This window comes from Stylophora pistillata, chromosome 6 (genome assembly GCF_964205215.1).
Source record: "Stylophora pistillata chromosome 6, jaStyPist1.2, whole genome shotgun sequence".
NCBI classification, from domain to species: Eukaryota; Metazoa; Cnidaria; class Anthozoa; order Scleractinia; family Pocilloporidae; genus Stylophora; species Stylophora pistillata.
The window spans coordinates 4,535,736-4,542,220 of NC_142524.1; the positions used below are offsets into that span (position 1 = coordinate 4,535,736).

The 6,485-nt window shown below is 38.6% G+C and overlaps 1 pseudogene; it reads right to left on the reverse strand.

The window, feature by feature from the left end:
* Window positions 1-4,458: 4,458 nt before the first annotated feature.
* Window positions 4,459-5,765, reverse strand: LOC148727851 (uncharacterized; annotated as a pseudogene).
* Window positions 5,766-6,485: the final 720 nt, after the last annotated feature.

The window sequence follows — 6,485 nt, forward strand, 5'->3', positions numbered from 1 at the left end:
TGCAGTCTTTATGTAACGGAAAGTCAAGTTAATAATTAACCTAACAGATGACTTTTTCAGTCAATCCTGCCATTTCCAATCACTCATTACTGTTGCAACACATCAGCTAAATTCTGTAAAAATAAGTATTAGAGGCCTTTGGAAGTGAGGTATTAATAGAAATCACTACTTAAATTCAAAGGTGTTTTAAGTATTTTAAAAGCCATTTTGCTAGTTGAAAGCTCTCATTGTTAAAAAATAATAAATTAACAATAATTTCACTGGAATACAAAGTATAGACATTCCACCTACCTACGATATCAAATCAGTCAAATTCTTAAAAGTTTAAGAGACCTCAAAGAATTCATTTTAGCTCTCTAGCAGCATGACCAATGCACAGTCATATGTGGACCTCAAGTGTGACCATGTACTTCGAAATGCATTCCGCTTTGTTAAATTACTCGGAACAAATTGCGGTCCTTTAAGGAATGATATGTGATCGTTGAAGGAAGATAATTTTGAAACAGTGTTCGACAGAGAGGAAAAGAAAAGGTTACTTCCAAATAAGTCATTTCAGGAAAGCAATCGCGTAATTAACATAGAGCTAGACGTAGTTGAGAGGGAGTTGATTGTGCCCAGAATTGTTTTAGCACGTTTGACTTGACAGTTCTGCGAATAGCTGAAGCACTTTAAAAGTAACGTTGAGTTTCAGTGGTCTTAATGTAACATTTAAACATTTTTAAAATCAACCTTTCGTGGGAGTTCTTTTCCGAAATGTTTAGCCCGCATGCTGGTGAGTAAAGGGCTGAAGCAAAGTCGCTTGATTCGTGCTGTGTTACTCCAAGCAAGTAGTAACTCTTCACTATGTCTGGGCGTTCTTTTCAAAACAGTCAAGCACGGATATAAAGTGCGTACTGATTCATTTGAGTCTCGTAGACTTCGCCGATATTATCAATTAAACCAAAAGCAGTTGTAAGCGATACTTTATTGCCGTCTAAGATCATCTACATGCTGCCTTACATTTATTTCTTTACAATGTACCCGAATTCCTTTATTTTATTGGCTAAATACCTCAGCCGAAAGAATGAAAAGGTAAGGCAACAGAAGGCAACCCTGTCTTACTCCAGTGATTCTGAAAAGAAAACAAGCCTTTTGGATCGGCACCAACAGCGAAAATTCCATAAATCCCATTCCCGAAAGAACTAAAATGGTAAACAAATAAAATCGAAATCTTGGACGCATGGGCGACAACAGACCATGAAACCACGGTAGCCTTAAACTACACCTAAAAAATTGATAAAGTACGAATATCCCTAGCTGCTGGAAAATTTTTTGGGAAAAGTTAACTTTCCAAAAGGTCTGGAAAGGAGCAGACAGCAATTTTTTATAAAAATAACGACACATTTGAAACTAAATTTATAAGACATGTTTCGGTCGTTCAACGACCATCTTTAGTTGAGAGTAGAACTGATTTGAAATTACATTTGAATTTATGATGTAGTACTAAACAAAAGCTATTGAAACTGACAGAATACCCAAAGGTGACAAAAGATAATAAGACGTGTTAATTAGATCGAAAGAGTTAAATTAATGTGATATAGTCGCCCCTTCTCTATTGTAGCACAAAAAAGATTACATAAATTACTTAAACGTTATTGTAACAATCTCGATGTTAAGCTAGCCTTTCCCTCCTTCAAGATCCGCAACATGTTCGGTGTGAAGGACCCTGTGCCTATCGAACTTCGTTCGAATGTTGTTTACAAGTTTACCTGTGCAAGCTGTAATTCTTGCTATGTCAGCGAAACTAGCCGACACCTTTCGACACGCATTCGCGAACACTTTGACAGGGACAGGACCTCACATATCTTTCAACATCTTCAACAATCCCAAGCATGCCACAATTCCTGCTCTGTTAAATGTTTTAAAGTTATAGATCGTGCGACCACAAGATTCCAGCTTAAGATAAAAAAAGCGCTACATATCTCCTTGGAGCAACCTTCTTTAAACAAGCAACTATACCGCGTTAATTTAACTCTCGTTCTAATTAACACGTCATATTATACACTCTTTTGTTACCTTTGGGTATTCTGTCAGTTTCAATAGCTTTTGTTTAGCATTACATTATAATGTAACTTCAAATTATTTCTACTCTCAACTGAAATGGTCGTTGAACGACCGAAACATGTCTTATAAATTTAGTTTCAAATGTGTCGTTATTTTCAGTTATAAAAGTTAACTTAAAGGTTAAAGCACAACCAAAATATCCCATAAAACTATCTCCTTGAGAATAAGATTGTGTTAGGATTTATAACTGATCCCTCTGGAGCTAAATGGCAAAGTGACTTTTACTTCCTTATAGCTAGATAGTAAATTTGGCTCTACAGAATGAAAGAACGTGCCTTTGTGCTACATGGGTTCCTTAAATACTTAAATCGATCTGTAGAAAACAAGAACGGCCTGAAATATCCCTTGCTCGACTAAACAAACGGAAATCTCTAGAGCTTTTATGACATTGTCCCTTTCTAACTTCTTTTAATCTCTTCAAGTTGTTTTGTTTTTCTCTTTTTTATTTTCACTGGTGTTCTTACCGTCATCTTATTAAATATTTTTTTACTCTTCGTAGAGCAAAATAAAAACACAAACAAACCACGAGCATTAATAAATGTAACTTAAAAAGGTTAGCAGCTTTACAGCAACTTATTAAAATGTCCCTGAGATCAACATTTTCGTACATCATTTTTTTCTATTTTTGTGTTCAGTGTGTCTCCTTCACCTACTCTGCCAAATTTCAGTTTAGACGGAGCACCAGAAATATCTTTTTTTCGGGCAGTTAAATTCACGATTTCGCCGGCATCCGCCATTATTTGATCATGTTCCAAAGTTGATCGCAGGACTCAGAGGAAGTGAAGTCAAAGGCTCAACGCGAAAATCTCACATGGCAAAATGTCAAGCAAACATAACAGAGTCCTTTACTCTATTCTTACAAAAACTAAACAAAAATTAATGGGCATCGATGCGTAATTCAAAGCTGAAGTAATCGTGCAGACCATGCTGCAAGTATTTCTCTGCATAGGAGCCTTGCAAATAGATCAGAGCGGGAAAAACGGATGCCATTTGTGCGACCTCGACGAGTAAACTTGAATCCTACAGAAATATTTGTGATCTACTCCGAACACTTCTCGTAGGACTGTTTCGAGAGATCTGTGTACTTTGAACAGAGTTAATTGACTCTGCTTTGAAGGATCTAGGCGAAGAATTCTGCCGGATTCAGTGCCTACTGTTCAAGAAGAGAAGGGACAAGAAAAACCGTCCTCAGTACGATCTCGACGCCGGAAAGCGAAGTCTACGAACCTCCACGGATTTTGTCACCTTTACATATGAGCTGATCAATATCCACCTATAACAACTCTCTGGTAGAATACCTTACGCCCGGTTCAGACGCCGAACTTTTCATGAACCGAACTCAATTTGAATTTGGACCGACCCAAATTAACAAAAGTACGCCTGTTGATTCAGACGCCGTTATTTTTGGCCGTTCCAAATACAGTTCCAGTAAAACTAGTCACATTACTTGCAAAATACATTATAATAGTTTATGCATTAAGATCGGCACATAAAAAGTACGACGTCTGAATCAAAGCCGTTCCAATGGCGTTCCAGAGGCGAAATTCTCGGCCAAGCCAGGCGGGAAGAACGAGTGAGCCGTTCCAAATTGAAATAGCCGTTCCAAATAGATTCAGACGCCGATCTTTTCATGTACTTAATTCAAGGAATTAGGTTCGGCTCATGAAAAGATCGGCGTCTGAGCTGGGCCTTACACAAAGGAAAGTACTCGGCGAACATTGTAAATAAGAATGATAAAATAGCCGAATTGAGGATTGAGATTTCTGACCTCAAAGAGCTCACTTTTATACAAAAGAAATGAAAAATATAATTGCGTGCGCTGATTCTAAAAAAAACCTGGGTTTAATATCAGCGAAAGCAGAACAAACAGCTTAAGACACAGAGCGTTAAAGCAATTTAAAATGTAGGCTTACAGCCAAAATCCGAGAAAATGAAAATTTCTTTAAAAACCTGTCAAACTATTAACCATCAAAGTCAAAGCTGTTAGTATTGTCTGTTTCTTGGGGAAAATAGTAAAATTAAACGAGACTTACCTGTAAGTTGAAGTTTGATTGAAATTATACCGAGTTATAAAGTGCTGGGAGATTACATGAGATAGCAAGCGCATGCGCCAACTCAGTCTTTAAAAACTTAATGTGAGTGATTCAAGGCACCACACTGCATTAGGGTGGATGGGAGGGCATGTAATCTCCCAGCACTTTATAACTCGGTAGAATTGCAATCAAACCTCAACTTACAGGTAAGTCTCGTTTAATTTTACTATTCTACCTCGTTATCGTGCTGTAAGATCTCAGTTTTGAAGCAACACGAACATTAGGCATTGTCATGGCAAAAATTTTATTTTACACATGTGTGTTACTTCACAGTGCTGAGTACCCTGTCAGCAAATATGTTCTCTCTAACAATAGGTTTTCTTGTAATACTTGGCAAACGTTGACTCAGAGCACCACCCAGCTGTTTGCAGAATGTCATCAAGACTTACTGAGGCATTGTTGGCGGCAGATGTACTGGCAGCCCTTGTGCTGTGTGATTTAAATCTGGAAGTGTCAATTCCAGAGTCATTGAGAACAGTCTTCACCCACCGGCTTATAGTATCTCTACTAACTTTCTTGAAAGGTTTTTGATAACTAACAAACAATTGGCTTCTGAGCCTCTTAAGTTTTGTGTTCTTGTTAAGTACTCTTTTAACGTAGATACAACACATAGCGTTTTATCCTCAAAAGCTGTAAGTTTAACAATTGGGTTGTTAACTCCTGGTCTGCTTTGCTTCAGGTGTCCCACAAGCTGGAAGGTGTAGCAATTATTTGAAAAAGACATGCGGTCAATATTCAACATATGTACTGTCTGACCTCTTTGGCCAGAAACTAATAAAATTAACACAACGAGTTTCAGTGTCAGTTCCTTTAATGACAATGTGTCCACAGGGGATAGAGACAGAAGATATTCCAGGACAATTGACACATCCCAAATTTCTGTGTATTTTGGTCTTGGAGGTTTTTCTTGAAAAATGACTTTCATCAGCCTGGACACTAATGGGTGTTTTCCTACATATGTCCCATCCTCTAAAGTAACATAGCTAGACAAAGCACTTCTGGCAGTGTTGATGGCATTGTATGTAAGGCCTTGTTGATATAGCACAGTGAGAAAATCAAGCACAGGCACTAGAGATGGTTGAGTGTGATCGATTTACTTCTGAACAGAAAAGTTTTGCCATTTCTTGATGTAGGTACTGTATTGTTTCTTTGTTCCATTTCGCCATGAAGCCATGATGAGCTTTGCAGCTGCTTGTGAAATACCCTGATCCTGGATGGACTGCCAGACAGGAGACATGCCAGCATAGTCAGCTTCTTTCCCAAGGGGTGAAACTTCTGGGGAGAATGCGACAGTGAAAGTAGGTCCTGGTGCTTTAGCAACACAAAGGGAATTGTAATTATCATTCTCAGAAGTTGTGGCCACCAAACTTGAGTGGGCCAAAATGGTAAGATCATGATTCCCTGTGGTACTTGATCCTCCAAAATGTTTTGTAAACATCTGTGAATTTGACAAAAAGGTGGAAAAGCATAAAAATACAAGGAATCCCAGCTAATAGTAAATGCATCCACAAAACAAGAGGCTGGGTCAGGTTTCCAAGAGACAAACCTGGGGAGCTGTGTATTAAGTCTACTTGCGAATAGATCAGTCTCTGGGATGCCCCAATGGGTAGTTATTTGTGTAAAAATCTCCCTTTTTAAGGCCCATTCAGTGCAGTCATTAAATAGGCAGGACTCTTTGTCAGCCTCAGTGTTTTCTACTCCAGCAATGTGAGTTGCTGTTAACCAGGTGTTGTTATTTACACACCAATCCCATATGTTATATGTCACTTGATTGCAACTTGGAGATTTTGTTCCACCCATAGCATTAATATACGTTACAGCTGTTGAGTTGTCACAAAGTATTTTGACATGCTTGTTATTTAGCCTTTTACCAAAAGCTTGCAAGGCGAAGTGAATTGCCTTCAATTCTAACTCATTGATGTGCAATTGGCTTTCTGTAGCAGACCACAAGCCTTGGGTTGTATCACCATCAAGGTATGCACCCCAACCCTTTTTTGACGCATCAGTTTTAATCTCAATGACAGGATTTCCATGTGATATTGGATTTAAGGCCGCATCTACATTTTCGATCCACCAAGCAAGATCATCTTTTGCACTTGGGGACAGGGATATGAGAGCCTCAAAGTTACCCTTATGTTCTCTTAGAGCCAAGTTCTTTTCTATCTCTAGTTTCCTATAATGAAGTTTCCCAAACTGTACCCCAGGTAAGCTGGAGACAAGTGTGCCGACTAATTGGGCTAGCGCGGTGATGGTGGTTTCGTGCTTGTGTTGCATTGCTGTACAGTTAGC